At 40.0% G+C, this 21998-nt stretch overlaps 1 long non-coding RNA gene across 3 annotated transcripts in view; it reads left to right on the forward strand.

Moving 5' to 3' along the window:
* The window catches only part of LOC133253827 (uncharacterized), a 33693-nt gene extending 12546 nt beyond the window's left edge, over positions 1-21147 (forward strand). The window contains exons 1-5 of one of the 3 annotated variants that reach the window (XR_009738464.1): positions 6719-12006; positions 13109-13362; positions 13875-13974; positions 16339-17102; positions 20845-21146. This is a non-coding gene — a long non-coding RNA (uncharacterized LOC133253827). Of the gene's footprint in view, positions 1-6718; positions 12007-13108; positions 13363-13874; positions 13975-16338; positions 17103-20844 lie in introns of those variants that run through there. The other 2 variants (XR_009738462.1, XR_009738463.1) reach the window with 2 other exon arrangements.
* Positions 21148-21998: the final 851 nt, after the last annotated feature.

The following is a 21998-nucleotide window of genomic DNA, read 5'->3' on the forward strand; positions in this document are numbered from 1 at the left end:
GCTATGTTTGATTGTGTGCTTAAAGCAGATAGTCTAAAGAAGTTGTAACTATTGCCCTGTGATTGGCTTACAAGAAGCTGAGAAATGAAGAGTTCACTGTTGTGATTATTTAAGTATAACAGCTGCAACAATAAAAATGCCTATATTTGACTGCATTGGAATCTCATAAAATGTCCGTTTAAGTTACCCAAATTCAACCACCATTAGTAATAAGGGCTGATAACTGCCTTCTGGTTGTCTCAGTAGCAGATTATTTGGACTGAGCTTCCAACAGGAGACTGACTCTTCACCTGGGCTCAGCCAACAGTGTTGTGTTCTAATGTCGTATGAAAAGGTCACTTCATGTGACATACTTAGAGCTTGTACGGTGGAAGATTTTGAGATCTGTTTTGACTCTTCACTGTTTCTATCATACATATGGATGATGTGTTTCCACCTGGATACATGATGGTGTTCCAGTGAGGACTAATGGAGACAGGCAACCACGAGACATTCCTCTCCATGTGCTCTCACTCTTGATGCTTTGACCTGGAAATTAGAATTAGGAACATTAATATCAGGGAAATGGAAGTCAGTTACCCTGACATTCTCATATTATTGGAGAAAAATCTAAGTATAGAGCTTTATTATTAAAATCAAGCAATTTTATTAGAAACAAAAATATTTTCCTGCTTTTTTATTTCAAGTAGAATATTTGTCTGAAAACTGAGATTTTCTGCAGCCATCTTGCTGGGGTTCAGATGTGAGAAGGGATTTTTGCTCTCAGTTGAAACCCTCTACATCCCAATGCCACTCTTGTGCTCAGAGACAAATAAGTGACTGAGCTTGGTTTGGTTTTAAATCATAGTTAGGATGGAGTGTTTGGTAAGGGTGTTTGAGCAGGGACTGGGCCTAAGGTTGCTTGGCTCATGAGGCCTGATGTTTTTCCTGACTGAGGTGCTATGATTGAATTTATATGTTTTTATGACTGCAGGCTTATTTCCTGGGTTTTCAGATTTAAAGAAACTATTTGAAATAATAAACTTCCTTTTTCTCTTGTGATTGAATCTATGCTGGTAATAAAAAAAATAAGGAACAGCTGTGCAGAGGGGTAACCATGACTCCAAAACTTCTTGCCAACTTTAGTTAACAACAAAGGCCTGAAATGCAAAAAGTGAAAATCTTTTTGGGAGCCAGCATTCTGGTCAGCTTCATCCTAACCCTTGTGGTATTCTTGATGTTGCATGCTTGGGAGAAAGCAGTGAATCACGGGGTTTTAATCCTGGAGATTTGGGAGCTGGGGGAAGCATTATGGTAGAATTTCCTTTTTGCTACCTGGTCTCATTTATTGGTAAATCTGAACCCCACCATCAATCCCTCTTTTCCTCTCTCCAGGTATATATACCTACTCAACTCCCTAATGAAAATAAACTCTTCAACAGCAGACCTCATCCTAGACAAAAGCAGAAGGGAGCTGAACACGGACTTAAGGAAAGTGTATAGATTCCTTATCCTCTACAGAGAGAGAGAAAGTACAGAAAAATAAACATTTTTATTATCTAATATACACAATTTGACCTATGTTTAGTGCCATGCATTATTATTATACTGGAACCTGAGTCTCAAGAACAAGCTTCTGGAATGCCATTCTGGTCTGCATGTTTGATTCTGTCAAAGGTGTTTGGGAATTGAAATTCTGTCTTATTTCCCCACTAAACTCACAGTGATTATACATGATTTTCTGAAACTGAGCAGAGCCAATTTCTCATGTCTACAAATGGTTCATATTGACACAAGGTGGTGAGGAGATTGCTGAAATGGCTGTATCTTGGGAAAACTTTATAAGAAAGATGGTGTATGAGAAATGTTTGATGAAGGAAAAGGACAGACAGGTGGAGAAGAGAAGCCAGGGGGAGTTTGGAAGGGGGCAAAGAGCTTGGTATTGCAGGAGTGGGTGTCATGTGATGGGGTGGGATGAGTGGAACCGATTGGCTAGAACTGAGACCTCTGTCGAGTTAAGCAAAGGGTTGCAATGGAAGTGGTGTTTGGCATGAACCTTAAACTAATGGTTATGATCTCTAATTTAAAGAAGTAGGTTAGCAACTTAGATTCATGAAATGATTGAATGTTAGCTGTTGGTAAATTTCTCAGTGAGGTGCTATAGTTAAAATGGATAACCGAGGACCTACTGTGTAGCACATGGAAGTCAGCTCGATGTTATGTGGCAGCCTGGATGGGAGGGGAGTTTGGAGGAGAATAGGTGCATGTATATGTATGTTTTAGTCCCTTCACTGTCCATCTAAAACTATCACAACATTTTTTGTTAATTGGCTATACCCCAATACAAAATAAAAAATTAAAAAATTCTGAGTGAGGGATAATGTCATGAAAAAGAGGCATGAGAAAGATTATTCTTAATCCCTATGGGAGAATCTGGAGGAATGAACTGTAGAAAAGGTTGAATAATCTACAGTGGGGCCTAAAGAGCCATGACTTGAGTCAGGTGTGTAGCAAGAGAACAGATCAAAGTATTGTACGTGAAGGAAAGAATTACTGTGAGAGAGTGACTCCAGGGTTAGAGAAGAGGCTAAGAAACACTGTGGTTGAAGGGAAACCCAAGGTAAAGTAATGCCACCAATGACAATGGAGGAAGTGGAAAGAAAGAGGAACTGCTGCAGTAAAAAGAATGATCAGTAGGTGTAGAGTATGGCACGTAACAACTTCTTGAGAGGTAAAGTTAGCAGAAAGTTGTGGTACATAAAACATTTTGTTGATGTCTAAATGGCCATGTTTAAATTTTATGTTGTTATTATTGCTGTTCAGTTACCCAGTCATGTCTGAATCTTTGAGACCCCATTGACTGCAGCACGCCAGGCCTCCCTAACCCTACCCATCTCCCTAACTTTGCCCAAGTTCATGTTCATTGCATTGGTGATGCCATCCAGCCATCTCTTTCTCAGCCTTCTTCTCCTTCTGCCCTCAGTCTTTCCCAGCATCAGGGATTTTTCCAATGAGTCAGCTGTTCGTATCAGGTGACCAAAATACTGGAGTTTCAGTTTCAGCATCAGTTCTTAAGATTGACTGGTTTGACTTCCTTGCTATTCAAGGGACTTTCAGGAGTCTTCTCCAGCACCACAGCTTGAAGGCATCAATTCTTTGGTGTTCTGCCTTCTTTATGGTCCAGCTCTCACAACTGTATGTGACCATGGGGAACACCATAGCCTTGACTATACACACCTTTGTCAGCAGAGTAATGTCTCTGCTTTTCAACACACTGTCTAGGTTTGTCATCACTTTCCTGCCAAGAAGCAATCATCTTCTGATTTTGTGGCTGCAGTCACCATCCACAGTGATTTTGGAGCCGAAGAAGAGGAAATCTGTCACTGCTTCTACCTTTTCTCCTTCCTCCTTTCCCCATTTGCCATGCAGTAATGGGGCCAGATGTCATGATCTTAGTTTTTTTTAATATTTAGTTTTAAGCTGGCTCTTTCACTCTCCTCCTTCACCCTCATCAAGAGGCTCTTTAGTTCCTCTTCACTTTCTGCCATTAGCGTGGTATCATCTGCATATGTGAGATCATTGGTGTTTCTCCCTCCTGTCTTGATTCCAGCTTGTAACTTGTCCAGCTGGGCATTTCTCATAATGTGCTCAGCGTCTAGGTTAAACAAACAGGGTGACAGCAGACAGCCCTGTTGTACTCCTTTCTCAGTCCTGAACCAATCATTGTTCCATGCAGGGTTTTAACTGTTGCTTCTTAACCCACATATAGGTTTCTCAGGAGACAGGTAAGATGGTCTGGTATTCCCATCTCCTTAAGAGCTTTCCAAAGTTTGTCATGATCCACACAGTCAAAGGCCTTAGCTTAGTCAATGAAACAGAGGTAGGTGTTTTTTTGGAATTCCCTTGCTTTCTTTATGATCCAGCAAATGCTAGCAATTTGATCTATGGTTCCTTTGCCTTTTCTAAAACCAGTTGATGTCTACAAGTTCTTGCTTCACATAATGCTGAAGCCTAGCATTCAAGATTATAAGTGTGACCTTACTAGCATGGGAGATGAGTGCAATTGTCTGATGATTAGCACATTCTTTGGTACTACCTTTCTTGGGGATTGGGATGAGGATTGACCTTTATTAGTCCTGTGGCCACTGCTGGGTCTTACAGATTTGTGGACATATTGAGTGCAACACTTTGATATCATCATCCTTTTGGAGAAGGCAATGGCACCCCACTCCAGTACTCTTGCCTGGAAAATCCCATGGATGGAGGAGCCGGGAAGGCTGCAGTCCATGGGGTCCCTGAGGGTTGGACATGACTGAGCAAATTCACTTTCACTTTTCACTTTCATGCATTGGAGAAGGAAATGGCAACCCACTCCAGTGTTCTTGCCTGGAGAATCCCAGGGATGGGGGAGCTTGGTGGGCATCATCCTTTAGGGTTTTGAATAGTTCTACTGGAATTCCATCACATCCACTAGTTTTATTAACAGCAGTGCTTCTTAAGGCCCACTTGACTTCACACTCCAGAATATCTAGCTCTGGGTGACTGAGCACACCATCGTAGTTATTTGATTCATTAAGATTACGTAGATAATGTAAAAGACTTCTCAGAAAGATGTTTATTTTGATCTTTACCTTAGTGACAGCAGTTTGGCTCACAAATGTGTCTTTTAGCAGCTGGTAATTTCTTCCAAAGAATCACTTCCTTGGCTCTGGGAAGGCACACTTTAAGAAGTGCAAGAGCTGGGATATGAGGGCACAAGAAGCAAAGTAGATGAACAGTGACATGGGGAGATTAAAACAAAAACAGAGTGAATGTATGTACCATGTCAGGAGGTCTTGCTTGTGCTTAATGGGTTCTGGAAAATCACTGATGGTTTTTTAAGCCAGAGGGTGACATGGTCAAATGCATGTTAGAAAAACCCAACTGGCAGCAGTTAGGACTGGAGATTAAAGAAGAGGGGATCTTACAAGTGAGACTGCTGCCTGCAAGGGAATTATTTAAAGAATGAATAGAAATCCCATTTGCTAGAAAATATTAGTTATGAAGATTCTGATATTGGGACAACTAAATCACTTGGGCTAAATTTCCATTATTTTTAGACTTAACAGTATGAACAGGGTATATTAGAGCTATACTACAGAAGGTCATTGGATAGTTAGAGGTTGAAAAGGAGAAGAGGAGACTTGCATGGTGGTTCAGTGGTTAAGAATCTGCCTTGCAATGCAGGGGATGTGGGTTTGATCCCTGGTTGGAAACTAAACTGCCACATGCCACGGAGCAGCTACTGAAGCCGCGTGAGCCACAACTAGAGAGTCTGTGCGACACAAAGAAGGGAATCACATGACACAGCAAATATCCCAAGTGCAGCAACTAAGACCTGAGGCGGCCAAAGAAATAAAAATTAAAAAAGAAAAAAGGAGAAGGTATATAGAATATTCTTAGGATATGTGTGTATACAGAAAGAGAATTGGTTTACTCAGCTGTGGGGGCTAACTAAACAAGCCCAGGTCCACAGGATAAGCAGTTAGGAAGGGAAAGTAACTAGCCAGCTCAAGTTCATGGATTTCCAATTCATTATTCTGAGAGAAAATTATACCAAACTGTTGCCTCCACTTTTGATAGGAAGAAACTGGTGACAATTTCTATTTTCAACTTTTTTATTGTCAACTGTTTTTAAATAAGAAAATGAATGTAAGGTCTTCTCTGGTGGCTCAGTGGTGAGAAGTCTGCCTGCCAATGCAGGAGGCATGGATTCTATCCCTGGTCCAGAAGGATCCCATGTGCCACAGAGCAGCTAAGCCCATGCACTACAACTGTTGAGCCTGTGCTCTGCAACAAGAGAAGCCACTGCAACGAGAAGCCTGCACACTGCAACTAGAGGGTAGCCCCCACTCTCCACAACTAGGGAAAGTTCTCATCAGCAACAAAAACCTGGCACAGCCAAAAATAAAGAAATAAAATTTTTTTAAAAAAGAAAATGAATGTGAAATACCAAGTCAGGCAATACATTAAAGATTTCAAAGAGTAAGACAATGTAAATGAGGAGCTAGATCATATGAAATTGCTGGAAGAAAAAAGAGGAGAGAATAAAGAGAAAGGAGGAAAAAAGAGAGGAAGGCGTCTAGGCTGGCATTTGCTGGAGTAGACACCCACTTAGACCTGGCAATACTGCCACCCTCCAGTGGTTTGGACTTTTTATTAAAGAGTTTCAACTATGCCGTGCAATCCTTAACTTACATTGCTAAAGTAATTTATTCTTTCAATAGGTATCTACTGAGCCTCTACTACATGCCACGTATGGCATATGTAAGAGCTAGGTAAACAGCAGTGAGCCAAGGAAGGCTTGTTGTGGCTGTTTCATTTACCACATCTTTTCTCAAGCCTATGCATAATGAAGTAGGAATACATATAGGGAATGTAAGATATATTTTCATCCTAAGATAAAATCAGAAGATTAAAGAAATTCTAATCTGATGTTTAAATATTTCTCTGATGCTTCTATGTTTTTATTTTCATAGAAGGAAGTCATGATTATTACCCCTGTTTAGACACTTCCAGTCAGACATTACATGGTTTGTCCAAAATGATGCTTGTCCAATTTTTTTGAAACTTAATATAGATAATGAACAAAAAAAATCCAGAAAAACTGTGATTTTCCCAATGTTAAAATTTGATCATCAATAATTTCCCTTTGGTCTTCAGGAATTAAATTTGTTTAAAGGTTTTAAATTATCTTATAAGAGGCCTTGTCTTTTAAAGTATTTACATATCAAATAATGTGATGCTTAGAATTTTCTTCAAAATAATCTGGAGAAGAGAAAGTACATGAATGTATGGATGAAATAGGATTATGGAGTTGACAATTATGTTGAAATAGGAATTGGAGTTGATAATTATGAAAGCTAGGTGACAAGTACATTGTTGTTGCTGTTCAGTTGCTCAGTTGTGTCTGACTCTTTGAGACCCCATGGACTGCAGCATGCCGGGCTTCCCTGTCCTTCACTATCTCCCGAGTTTGCTCAAACTCATGCCCATTGAGTCAATGATGCCATGCAACCATCATCATCCTCTGTGGCATTCCTTATACTATTTTGTCCACTTTATATATATTTGACACTTTCCATAATAAAACACTTTTTAAACTATCATATGATATATAGAATAATATATCTAAATATATATGTATATATGGCATGTAATATATAATATATTTAATATAAAATATATAAACTATTATATGACTTTCTGGTGTGCTTAGAATCAGAATGTGAATGACAGATGAATTCAACCCAGAGAATAAGAATTCTGCCACAACAGTCCTTCAACAGTGTTTTCAACCCTCTGAATGAAATGCCAATGTGATTTAATGAGTCAATTCAATGGTCTTTATAACAATATTTTATGTGTACTATCCTTGAGGGTCATGTTCTTGAAAAGAATTAGATAACTAAGAGAAGAAAAGAAAAACTTGTAACATCTCAGTTGTTTAACTAATTTGGAAGGAAAATAAACAAAAGTGTTTTTAGAGCCAACTTGAACATTTGGTGTCCATGGAGAAATGAAAACACTCTGAACTGAGATTGTAGATACAAGGCAAACAATACTACTTACCGACTGGAGAACCACGGCTGAGCAGTCACGTGGCGGGTGCTGTAAGTGGGCTCGCCCGGTGTGCACACAAGCCATGTGTTTAATACAAGTATTTATGTTGAGTGATTCCATAAACACAGAGTTTATGAAGAACTGGGGCTTATGAGAGTGTTTACATAATAACAAATACCTGATGGAAAGTTTAACTTATAATAATCAATTTTAGTGTTCCTGAACATCTGAACTTTGGGTACTTTGCAGTACTTCTAGTGTTTACTGGATACTTATACTGCCCCAGGCCCCGCTCCGGGAACCGGAAAACCCAGAAGCAAAATGAGCAAGTTCTTGCCTTCATGAAGTTTATATTCTAATGGAAAAAATGATCAACATAATAGAGATGTATGTGTTGAGGAACAAAGTAAACAGGGCTGAGCAGGAAGTACAGGAGTGGGCGGGTAGATGGAGGAACAGTTGTCATTTTATAAAGAGAGCTTGGAAAAGGGGCCTGGCTAAGGACACTTATGATTCTGTCAACATGCAGACATTCGGGGACAGAATGCCATGCAGAGAACAGTGAGTCCCAGGCACTGAGATAACAGCATCCCTGAGGTGCTAGAGGACACCAAGGGGGCCATGGATCAGGAGCAGAGAGAGCAGGGGAAAGAGATGGAAGCAAAGTGGTCAGACCAGGAAAGAGGTCTGAAAGGTCTCTCCACCCCCACTGGGAGCTCGGCAGCAGCAAAGACTGCTTGTTAAAGTGGTCGGGGTGAGTGGAAAATGATCAAGTCCCTGGCCACCGCCTTAGTCCCTGATGGGACCACTGAGAAGAGTCTAGAAGGCTGAGATGGAGCCTGTCAGCTCAGCAGTGAGAGGCTGTCCAGGCAGCCTACTTCCCACAGCTGAGCTTGAGGTCTTTCTGGAAGCTCACATATAGACACAAGCAGAGCCTCCTTTCAATAAGTAAAATATCCAGGTTTCTCATGGACATGGGAAGAGAAAGAAAGAGGAAAAGAAAAAAAAATCCTGGCTTTTTCTTTTTATTTATTCATTGGAAGGACTGATGCTGAAGCTGAAGCTCCAATACTTTGGCCACCGGATGCAAACAGTCAACTCATTGGAAAAGACTCTGACGCTGGGAAAGACTGTAGGTAGGAGGGGAAGGGGACGACAGAAGATGAGATGGTTGGATGGCATCACTGATTCAACAGACATGAGTTTGAGCAAACTCCAGGAGACAGTGAAGGACAGGAAAGCCTGGCATGGTATAGTCCCTGGGATCACAAAGAGTGAGACACGGCTTAGTGACTGAACAACAATGACAGTTCACACTTAGGGTTTTACCCCTCCTTTGGCTAAGTCCTGCTGTAAACTTAGAAGCCTCCAGGGAATGAGGTGGGCAAGCCTAGCTGGCTTTTCTCTCCTTAGCACCCCCTCCATCAGTTACTGAGTGTAGCCTGAAGGGAGAAGGGATTAGAAGGAGGAAGTTCCCATCCAGTGAGGAGTAGGGGCCTCCCCTCCCGGTTATTGTCTCAGAGGCGGGGCTGATAATTTACAGTCAAGGATGTATTCATGGCCTCCGAGGAGAGAATTTCAATCCAGGGCCAGAGACAAGGCTTGATCGCTCAGAGCTTTTGTGTAGCAGAGTCTTGCTGCTGCTGCTGCTGCTGCTGCTGCTAAGTCACTTCAGTCGTGGCCGACTCTGTAGGACCCCATAGACAGCAGCCCACCAGGCTCCCCCATCCCTGGGATTCTCGAGGCAAGAACACTGGAGTGGGCTGCCATTTCCTTCTCCAGTGCATGAAAGTGAAAAGTGAAAGTGAAGTCGATCAGTTGTGTCTGACTCTTAGTGACCCCATGGATTGCAGCCTACCAGGCTCCTACGTACATGGGATTTGCCAGGCAAGAGTACTGGAGTGGGGTGCCATTGCCTTCTCCAGTGAAAAAAGGAATAGAGAAAGCCTCTGACATAGACACCAGAAGGGGGCAGAGAGTGCCCCACTCACTAGTTTGGGTGGGGCTTTATATACTTTTTCAACTGGTTACTAACAATAGAAAGGTCTTACCAGACCCACTCCCACAGCTTGAGTCTTAAGATAACAAGATTGGTCAGAAGGTTCCTTCCTGTTAAGGAGAAGCAGGTCCTGTTGTTATATAGTCATTAGTATAGAGCTTAAGGTAAAACATACCCTGGAGCTAGATGGGTGAGGAGGAGGCACTCCCCTCTGCACGAAATTTAATGAGGCACCCCTAAAGTGCAGTAATCAGAATAAAAGTAATATCTTAGTGGAATTCTATAAAACAGAAATTAGTGCAAAAAACCTTGATGAATGAGCTATCCCATCCTTCACAGCTGGTCTAGGACAGGGGTTATCGGCACCTGTGGCTTTGCTCTGCAGCTTTGAACCGTTGAGGCAACAGAGAGCTCCACTGACCAGCACGCTCTCGGACCATGTGTGCGCCTGCAGCCCACAGATCCACCAGACCTGCCATTCAGCACCTCTGTGACCAAGTCCTTCCTCACTTTGCCAACCTGGTGTGCCTCTCACTCCTCCAGACCCAACTCAAGGATCCTCTGCTTCATGAAACCTTGTGGACAGAGTGTTTGTGTCCCTCCAAAATTCCTATGTGGAAATCCTAACTCCTGAGGAGCTGGAATCTTTGACAGGTGATTAGGTCATGAGAGTAGAGCCCTCACGAATGAGATTAGCACTTCTATAAGAAGAGACGCCAGCAAGCTTTCTTCTTCCCCTCCACCAAGTGAGGAAACCATTAAGAAGGCTCTCACCAGAACCCAATCCACTGGTGCTTTGACTTCTCAGCCTGCAGAACCAAGAAAATATCAATTTGTTTAAGTCATACAGTCTATGGTATTTTTGTTATGGCAGCTTGAACTGACTAAGACAGTGACCCAGCCTTTTCCCTTTTCCCAGAAGTTACTAATTCCATTGCATCACCCTCATATCTCACTCACCCTGATTTTGCATCTCTCCAGTAAACCATGACATCCTCTAGATCACAAAAACCTTTCTTCCACTTCTTCAAGATCCTGCAGAATATCTGGAGCATAGTAGATACCTGGAATTTTCTCTCAACAATGTATTTTGGACATTATTATGTTTTTTTTCAACCATCTAATCTATTTTGTTTTACTGATGTACCATAGTTTGTTAAACAGTCTCCTAGAGATGTTTAAGTTTTTCTGATATTTTGCTAGAAAATTCATGCTGCAATGACTTTTGTTATGTTGACATCACTTTGCACATGAATAGAGTATTTGATCAACAATTCAGAGACAAGGAAGAATCACATTTGAGATTCTGTTCAAGTTTTATGTTTTGCTGAAACATCATAAACTTTTAAATTCTCACTATGTAGCACACCTTTTAGCATTTTTCTTTCTTCTTCTGCATATGTCTGACTCATAGAACTAATTATTTAAATCCTAAAATAGCTTTGATACATACAAACAAGTTGAACGTCAGTGGCATCTGTCCCTTCATCCAGTTTTTTTGGTGAGGACACACAGTGAAGCTCAGCATAAAATTAATGAAGAAAGAAAAGAAGAGAAAACAAAAAGCCATGACTCTAATGCATTTACTGTTGAGTGGCTCTTGTGGGACTGATCAACTACATAGAGCTTTCTGAGTATTACTTTGCAGATTTAAAAAATAGAAGCACATGAAAACAATTACACAGGAAAAAATCAAGGAAAGTTAAGAGAATTTTTAGGTTAACTAAATGAAGCAAAAACATAGGTTTAGAAACATCTTTGAAATTCAAACTAGATTTCTTGAATTATTTTGGAATAGCTGAGGACTGATGCGAAGAACCGCACACTTCAGACACAAATCTGCCTTCCAATTCACTGCTGTTTTGTAAGAGATAGTTTGTGTGTGTGTGTGTGGGTGTGGGTGTATAAAATACAATGTTAAAAAAAAAAAAATCAGGCCAACCATTTATAAACAAATCTTCCTAAATTCCAAGAATTTTCTGACAAAGTATGTCAACTCAGAATGTCAAAGACCAAGTTAATTAGCTGAAGGCTGACCTCAGAGGATACTCATTAGGCCAAGTGTTTCCAACTGCACATTGCAAAGTGATGGAAATGGACGCCTGAACACCCGAGTTCTGCACTCCTCCGGGTGTTCACCCTCAGCAGGCTCCTCAAAAATGCAACTGTAGCGGATATAACCTCTCATTTAGGGGTTGTTATAAACCTTTCTCCAGTCTCAGGCCACAGATGGTCTACTGAGTTCCACCGAGAAGAAAAATTTCTGCAGCGCTTGCTCTCCTGGCCCTCAGGTGAATGAACATGGTCCAGTAGGCTCACACCACCCTGCTGACCTTGGGCCTTCATTGCGAGCCACGTGACGCATGTTTAGGGTGCCTAAGACATGTAATGCCTCAGCTTGGGCTAAGGCGGGAGCCTCTCTGCAGGTAAGCACATCCATCAGTCACTTCCTGACACCCCTGGGCTGGGACCCTTTCCCTGGATAGAAACAAAAGAGATTCCTGCCTTCTTCCTGTTATCATTTTCATTTTCCTCTTTCACTTTGTTTTTCTGTGATCTCTAACTCCAGCCCTCTCCTGTCTGATACACTAAGGCACATGCCACCCTGGGAATGTTACGTCATTGCTAGAAGGGTTAGTTCCTATCATCTTTCTTCCCATTCTAAACCAAAAGAAGCTCATGCTGTTGCAAAAAAAAAAAAAAAAAAAAAATCTAAAGCTTTCATATTCATAAAGAGTCTAAAAGGACATATGAGGCACTTAAGTAGAGATTACCTATTGGATGGGTGTAGAAACTGGACAATTTGGGGAAAAAGATGGGAAGGATACCTTTTGTTGCATATATTTTTGAACTGCTAGTTTTTGAGCCATATACATTATCTAGTCAATGAAAGTATAATACAAAAATAAATAAGAAATATATCTAGAAAAAAATTACTTATTGCTACTCAGATCTCACTTTTCCATAGAGAAAATAATATAATAGGTCTATTTTGTTTTAAGTATATTAGTTTTGACAAATAAGTTTTTCTTTTTACTGAAATGGCCATAAATATGAATTATACTGTATCTGCATTATAGTATAAGGCAATAGATTTTTTTAAATGTTACTTCAACTTTCCTTTCTTATTCCATCCAGTGTGTAATAAAAATTTCTTGAGTGAAATGTTAACATTTGCAAAGTGCTTTCAAGTTTGCAGAGTCCTTCACATGCTCTGTCTAATTACGACGTTCACAGAAGCAGCCTGGCACAATTCTTTACTTTGCAGCTGAGGAAATGAGTTCTGACTTGTTCAAGGCCACAGAGCAAGCCAGTGGCAGAACTAGGATTTGAATCCAGTTCTCTTGGCTCTGAATGGTGCCTTAATGTTTTCTCTAATTTCAGGGTAAAATTCATACATGAAAAATTTAAATTCAGCTTGGAAGACTAGAAAGGAAAATGAAAAACTTAAAAACTACCCTACTGACACCACCATCATAACTCAAACATGTATTTTGCATTTCACTGTTTCCGTTTCTCTGCTCCTAGGTCTCCAGTGTGCTGCCCAGGAATGCTCATCACCATCTCAGAATCCAAAGTGGACATATTAATAGTGTCTCCTGACTTTGAAAGGAGTTAAGAGCAGAGAGCAGAAAATAGTTGGTCTGAATGGGAAATGAAAATCAAATATTCTTTTATTCTAAAGGGCGCTGTGAACAAGAATTAATAATGTAAGATGCAAGACATGCTATATAGCACTCTGAAAAAATATGATGCCTACGTATTTAGTTTAAGGCAAAATGGTTAAGTTGGATTTTTACATGTGTAACATATTATGAAAAAATGTGAAGAAAGGAGAATTTCACTGATGTTGAAATTTATGGGTTTTTTTTCACTCCCACAAGCAATTACCATTTTAGCAGAAACTGGAGAAAACCAAACATTTATTTATATCATTTAAGTGTTCCATTTTGTCTTGTCATCATCTTTTGGTTGAATACAAGTGAGTTTTTAATTGAGAAAATCTTAACAATCTAACTGCAGGGATTAAACACACGCAAACATGTGCTGTTATTCCTTAGCGTAGTTGTTTAAGGATTCTGGAATCAGGGTGCCTTGCTCAAGCTCTGTCCTCATCTTTCCTACCTGGGAGACTTTGGGCAACTAACTCAAACTCTCTGAAGACTGACTTCCTACCTTAGAATTATATGACAATCAAGTAAGATTATGAATTTAAAGCGAAAGTATACTTCTTGAAACACTGCACTGATTTGTTCACGCATACATTCAACTAATACTTACCTGTTATGTGCAGGCCTCGAACCCAGCCCCGGAGAGACAGCAGTGAACAGAACAGCAACCCCAGCCCCAGGGAGTTTACCTTCTCTGAAGGGAGACAGGAAATAACAGATAAGGTAAGTGCTACTGAAAAAAATCAATGGAGAGAGGAGAGAATGTCTGGGGCACAATTTTAAGTACATTGACTAGGGAAGACGATGCTAAGAAAGAATGGCTTTCCTAAATATTAGTTGTTATTATTATCATAATCTATTATTCTACATTCACTTACCCCATTTGCAAGTCTTTGTGAGTAGATGGACGAATCTGACACGGTTGGTGGCAAACAGAAGATTATCAGACACACACCGTCACCACAACCACGCTCATCCCACTTCTCTGCAAATAATTTAATATCCTAGAATTGTTCTCTGGCCCCCCTGTGATTAAACACCTGTTTTATGTGCAATTTTAGAATACATCTGGTGTCAAGGTTATAATAATGTTATGATATAAACTTGATATGATATATGATATGAACTTGTCAAAATAAATGTATAGAGTATATCTGTCTCTTTTTTAAAAAAAATGCTCTCTGCCATGTGGCCTGTCCATTTTGATTTTCCTCAACTTGGCAAAGTCACTTGCTCTGAGTCTAAGCCTCTCTTTGAAGCAGTTGTCGCATCTGGAGCAAACAGGCCCCAGCATCTGGGGTCAAAACATAGGGAATAGGTGTTTTATTAATTTGCAGGAAAAAACAGAATCCTTATCCAGATCCCTTTTATTATGATGACTTAGTTTTTCCCTTTCGTTTCTCACTTTCTTATACTTTTCTTTCTACCTTTTCCCTTCTTCACTACCTTTCTTCTCTCAGAGTCCAGCTTTTCATCCTCTCTTCTTTCCTGTTTTAGCCCTCTTCTCACTGTGAACCATTTAAAGTCTAGAGAGCAGTTTGCCATGGAGTGAGAACATCTTAGGCTCTAATGCAGGACAGGAATCCCCCCAGTTCCCAGGCCTCCGTTACCCTGGGCAGTTTGAGTCATCTGTAGGCTTTGCCCAAATCTCTCATAACAGGGAAAGAGAAATGGTGCCATGCACCAGCTGTGTGGTCCCAGGGAACTCAACCTCTGCAAGTCTCAGTTTCTTCAACTAACACAACTATACTTTCTGGTTAAAGCTTGTTTTGTAAGTTAGAAATAATATTTGAAAAGTACTTGGTCCCTTGGCATTGCAATGCAACTGCTGAGTGACGTACATGAATGAAGTTTTGAAGGATTGTGGTCTGCTCATTTCAATTCCAGTAAGTATATTAAGAACATTTTTAAGGGCCTGGCATAGTCTAGGCACTAAATAATGAGTTATTATTACCTTACTTGGCACCATCCTCAGTAGTTTTCTCTTTGAGCTTGATCCTTCCTTTCTGTTCTTTCTGGTATGTCTGTTCTTCTCTAAGATGGGCTTTATTTTTCTCAGTTTCTTTGCATGTTCCTGAACCACAGGTCCTTTCTTTTCAAGTCTAAAGACCCGGGCTTAGGCCTGGGCACGTGTCAGCCGAGCATTGTCTTTCACAGTGAGGCGTTGGCAGTGCCAGGGCAGGAACGGGGGGCTCCTTGACTGCGGGAGTGGGGCCCTTCCCTCACTGCACCATATGGCCTCTGAGAACCACATTTGATTTTCATTTAATTGAAATTCTTGTAGTAAACCACAACAATAGCATTAGCAGTAACCAGCTCTTTTAATTGTCAGAAGAATCTTTGTCTGTTTTTGTGCAGATGTTGTCTTGCGCCCAGGGCAGCTGTGAGTGTGTGAACGCCTCATCAGCGATTGCGGACACTGCCCAAATGGTGATCAGCACAGAAACCTTATAAAATTACCAACAGACTACCACTTCTGTCTGCCAGCACTTTCAATGCCAGCCAGCCTTGGGGCTTGTTTTGTTTGTTTTTTTTTTCTATTGGAGTAGGTTGTGATTTAGAATGAGTGTTTGTGGACCGTAAATGAAAATATAGGCTCACACCCAATTAACTAGTTTTGACGAATCAGAAGGGACATACATGGTTTATTTGCAAGAATGAACAACAACCTAGAAAACTAGGGATCTTTTTCTCCCTTCCTTTCCCTTAATAACCTAGGACAAATGTAATCAAACTCTCTTTCCCCCTCTGTCTTCATATGCTATATGTTGTGAGGAATACCAAAGAAGTGAGTTATACTTCCTGTCCTTCAAGGGCAAATATAAGAAGGTTGAATCACAATGACTGTGGTTTGAATCATTTACCAGGATATAAAAATATTAAGCTGAAAGTATCTATTTACATGTGATTCTATCTCTTTTGACGTCCAAAAGATGTGAGTGACATAACATCTCAGTTAGATGCAATTCCCCCAGTACCGAAGTGAACGTCTTTGTCTTATTCTTGCTTGGGTTACATAGTCATCCAATTTCCCCCAATGCCTCCTGCAACTCTCCCTCAATGACTTCTCTTATTTGTACTTTACAGGATCTCCAGAGACTCTACTTCTGTGAGGCCACCTAAACTATGATCCCATAAAATTAAAATGATGAGATGGAAAACCACAGAAAGCACCACACACCTGGCAGCTGAGCGGAACTTTGTGTTGCCAAAGGGGCCCAGGCCTGGGCTTCTGCCATGTGATTCCCTGCCCACCTTCTACCCAGAGGGGACTGCTAATTTTTAAAAATAGGTTTAATACAGTCGTACACTCTAATGTACTCTGTACTATCTTCTTCCTGTGGGTGCACTTTTCAACTGTTACAAGAAGTTCAGTCCCTTGTGAAGCATGAGTTTGTAAAGATTTATATCAGTTTTGTTGTCTCTGTTAATTTTAACCAAGTGGTGTATCCTGATATATTATATGAATTTAGAGTTAGTAGATCTCATTTCTGGAGAAGGAAATGGCAACCCACTCCAGTGTTCTTGCCTGGAGAATCCCAGGGATGGGGGAGCCTGGTGGGCTGCCGTCTATGGGGTCGCACAGAGTCAGACACGACTGAAGTGACTTAGCAGCAGCAGCAGCAGCAGATCTCGTTTCAACACTCTAGAGTTTGGAAAGTGTCCCAGAAGCCAGTAAGAAACCAAGCTTCTGCAGAACTGTGGGCAGGTGCTTTCACCTCTGTTTTCTCATCTGTCACCAGGGCACTACTATGGCCATACAAGTCTGTATACAAGTGTCATACAATTTCAAGGAGACTGTTCACATCGTAACTGAACAACAAAGCGGTCTGTCTGTAACAGGAAGATAGGTGAGCAAATTAAATCATATTTCAATCCCTTTGAGCTAAAATTTAATCATTATGACAAGGTGGTATTCCAACTTTTCTCTAGATTTTCTTCACATTTACTTTTTAAAATATCATTTTTTTTTAAACAATGCTTTCAAACATATGTTCTGGACTAAATTTGGTTTAGAAAATAGTTTTAAGTTTTGTACTATTTTCTGTAAAAGAATGAAATGGTAAATATTAAAAATTTTAGTGTTTTAAAACTTTACAGATTTCACAAAACCCAAAAATACATAATAAAAATAGCTTGCCACGGAGGTCTTCTACACAATGATTTAAACTGAGATTGCTAACAAATTAAATGGATTATTAGGTGTTTAACACTGTTGCTTTCCACTGTAATTTGAATGGAATACAGTTGGGCCTTAAACATCACTATAGACACTTTGCTCTAAAGCAAACCTATCTTTATCATTGGTCTTGGAATCTAATCAAGGGAGCTTAGGTGCTGAATTGCTGATAGAACTCCCTTGATGAACTGATTCTCCCTGTTAAGCAGCCCTAATAGTGTCAGAATCCAGTTCTTTTCCTATAGATAGTAATATGTTTATGTCAAATTGCTACACTCCATATCCAATTAGAAGGACACAGAGAAGCTTCAAAGTTTATTAATACCTTGTTAAATGACATCAGGTAGCTTTGCTTTGTAATTTCCAATTCAGCAAGATCTTACAGTTCAATGTGCAGGAAGTCTACAAACTTGAAGCCTAGCGTTTCCCGCTATAAATTAAACCTGTTTCCTTACTGGTATAAGCAAAATACTTAATGATGACTCTCCTCTTTCAATATCCTTTCACAGCATTAAAGATTCTTTGGTCTTATTTTTTTCACCTCTAGAAAAGGATATTAAAAAAAAAAAAAAACTTTCACCATTTTAAGGACTCTCCTTGGAAACCAAACCTAACTTAAAAACTGAGTAGAGAATTCCCCATGATATCTCAGTGCTTGCTCCGTACCAGGCACTGTTTGTGATATTGTTCTATTACATATGTTATTACCTCATTTAATCCTCACAACAACCCTAAGAGGTAATTCCATTATTGTTATTTTATAGGTGAAAAACCTGAAGAGGCTAAGTAGGTTACCCAAGGTCACATCATTAGAATTCAGCAGAGCAGAACCTTACTCTTAACCACCAGTCCCCACTCCCCATCCCCGCTTTGAGCTTACTTATTTGGTAGCCAAATTTCTAAACACTGATGATGCATGTAACTTATTGCCTTCGGAACACTTCTGGTAAGCAATGTTATTACAGGTTTATTATAGTGTTATTACAAGCTTGCTAACAGTACACACTCATCAGTGAAAAAAATGATGCTCTAAGCGTGCCTAGCCTGGCGCTGGCTCCTCCCAGACTTCTTCCACCTGTTTTTTTTTTTTTTTTGATTGTCTGTTTTGCAGATGATGCCTTTGATATTCCTTTTTCGTGTTGAATACATTGAATTTCACTTTAACTCTGAGATATTGTCCGTGCAGAATTTTTAAGGGAACTAAAATATAGAGATTGCATAGAAAACAGACTAGAATTGGTAGTCGAAAAGTAAAAAAGAAAGTCGATAAAATTACAATATAAACAAAATATAGTATTCTGAATTTTTCATACGATAGGCTAAAAAACTTCCTCAGAAACAATTTTCTATACGTCATTCTTATTCAACCATTACATGGGACAAATGTATATTTTCAGATAATTGGGGCAAAGCTAATGACTTCAAAATGATAAAAGCCTAAACAAACGGGAGCCATAGTTTGCAAGCTAAAACCCTATTTTCAGTAAGTCTAACTGTTAGTGTTTAAACTGCCCAGGAGTGTCTTTGCTCTTTGAATTGAAAGTCACTGCACACCAGTGGCCTCTTTGTGTCACTGGTGAGCTTTCCTAGGCCCCATTCTTGAATGTGTTTCCACTTAAGTGTCACAGACTTTCTTGCAAAGGCCACTGGAGATCATGGCTTTTATCACAGACAATCTTTTCCCAAGACATATAGGATTCAGGATGAAAAGAACTCTCCTGGCTAATTTATGTTGCTTAGAAAGCTGAAACAGATAAAGGAATCGCCTCTAAAAATCACCACCACACTGTAATATAATCAGGAACTGGGTGAACTCAACAATAGAAGGAAGTTGAATAGGCTGACCTTTCCCAACTTGTTTTTAAACTGACATGTGAGTGGAAGTTACTGGTGTGGTTTAGTTGCAGCTTCTGTTTTCCTAAGAAATTTGGAATTTGATCAGGGAAGTAGCCTTGTTCTTTAGACATAGAACAAGAAAGAATACACCCATCTTTCTGGGGTGTGGGGAGAGTAGTGGGTATTATTGTAGCTGGGATCCATTTCCCCAAAAGATACAAATAAAATTACCAACCAGTAACTTAAACAAGAAGTACTATTTATCTCTTACTACTGACCCATATAGTTCTACACATTGGTAGAGCTTGAGGGGAGCAAGGTTTCAAAAGGAGTATCAGAGTACACTGAGTTAATAAAAGGGTCTCTTCTCTCAAGAAGTTTTTACAGTTTAACTCAAAATTTTGCATTTTAAACATGTTTGAAAGTGCTTAGCTTTCTTCCATCATCATTTGTCAACTTTAAAAGTTATATCTGTAGTGTCTACATAAATTATGATTCCCAGGTTTTCTTACATGGTGCTAGAATACTATGTAGGTAGTATATTATGCTGTCTTTTCATGTAAATATACTAACAAGTCGCCAAAAAGTAGGAGCTGTTGTTAAACCATGTGTTTAGAGTTGAATATAAAAAATACAGTCATTTGACCCATGCCTGAGTGTTATGAGTGGACTTACCCAATTTACACTTATCAGTCAAATAAAACCTCGGTAATACATTTCTAATAACCAACACTAGAAGCCGAACCCCAGTCAGTCATTCCTTGGATTGTATCTGCACCCAGAATCATCCTGTGTTTGAAATCTTTGACTTCAAACCAAGAATCAAGTTGTCTTCTCCTTGTCTAACTTCCCTGCCCTTATTCCCATTCTGGGTCCTCTCCATCTGCTCATTTCTCATTGTCTCCCATTTCTACTGAATTCCTGTCTAGGATTGCAGGGCCCATCACTTTTATACCCCTCATACTAGGGTCCTTCCACATTCTTTTAACTTTCTCCCATACCTGTCCTGTCCATTGTCAACTGTGGATCAGTTCATTATTTGTTTTCTCTGTATCTGAGTCAGTGGAGAAAAATCTCATTGCTGTTGATGGCAGGATTGCAAGCGCAGATATTTTTTGACCTGGCTCATCTTCTTGTTCTTGCTTCTCTTACTCATTTCCTATAGAAATGCTGCCAAACTTTTTCATTCTCTCTAAGCCTTCCCTCTTATCCTGAAAAACTCATATTCAAGGGATGACCTTGCCTCCTCTTTCACATAAAAAACAGAAACCATAGGATTGACCCATCTCGATTTCTTCTCACTATAATTTACCAATATTTTCAGGCTTTTCACCCTTCAAGCCCTAGCATAAAAGCTACTCTGAATCATTCTCTCTCAGTACAAATTGTCAGTTCTGTTTTCTGAGCTCCAATAATGTTATGAATATAAATCCTATAAAAATGATGGATTTTTAGGAATATATCTTAAATTTCCTACTGTCTATTAAATATACCTAATGAGATAACAATTCATATTTTAAGGCAAGACAGGAAAAGTTGAAACATCTGGCCCTTTGGACCTCCTTCCTCCCTTCTAGGATGCATCATCTCAGTCACTCAGTAGTGTCTGACTCTTTGTGACCCCATGGACTGTATCCAACCAGGCTCCTCTGTCCATGGGATTCTTCAGGCAAGAATACTGGACTGGGTTGCCATCGGGCATCTGTATTATGCATAACCTGGATCTGTCCAATGGCAGAGATGCTTGCTCAACCATGAAGATCAAACTTTCTCCTCCTGGTGCCAGCCCTGCCACTCCTTAAAAGGTGACCTTCTTTTCTCAGTCCTATAAAGGGTCATAATGACCTACTACTTGCCTTGTGTATGCACATGCATGCGTGTATGCTAAGTCATTTCAGTCGTGTCCTACTCTTTGCCACCCCATAGATTGCGGCCCACCAGGCTCCTCTGTCCATGGGATTCTCCAGGCAAGAATACTGGAATGGTTGCCATGCCCTCCTCCAGGAGGTATTCCTGACCCAGGGATCAGACCCACGTCTCATATCTCCTGCATTGGCAGGTGGGTTCTTTACCACTAGTATCACCTGGGAAGCCCGTGCATGTAGATACTTTCGGTGAATTTTATGTACAATGCCAAAATATTATTTTGCTTAAAGATAGCAACTGCTAGAGAACAGACTAGGTCAGATGACCTGGGGAGATATTAGGCCTTACCTAACAGAAGTTCTTAGCTTAACCTATTACTTATATCCTGATTAATGTTACTTGCTATATTACTTATATTCTGCTTATTTATGAAATTATTGTTTCTTGTACTACCAGATGTGTGACTGAGCTGCTGATAAAATTAATGATGATTAGATGACTTGAAATGATTGACCAAATGTATAATTTTATGAGATCAATGGCTGTGTTAGTAAAACTTGAGATATGGGAAGAAGCAACAAAAGAGAAACATTTCCTGAACCATAACAGACATAATAAGTTAAGACAAATAGTCCAAAGGCTTTTGGCTACTGTTAACAAGACTTAGTTCAGTAATAGCACATTACCTGTCAGTGAACCCCTTAGCTGACCTGGGAATGAGCAACATGGGACAAGTTGGTCATGAAATGCCTCCCAAATCCTCATTTAAGTTAAGGCTGAAAAGGGGGGATTATAAGAATTTTGCCCACTATCAAGTTCTATAAGAATCAAGTCATTATCCACTACAGATGCTGACATATAATAC

This window comes from Bos javanicus, chromosome 9, assembly GCF_032452875.1.
Source record: "Bos javanicus breed banteng chromosome 9, ARS-OSU_banteng_1.0, whole genome shotgun sequence".
Lineage (NCBI taxonomy): Eukaryota > Metazoa > Chordata > Mammalia > Artiodactyla > Bovidae > Bos > Bos javanicus.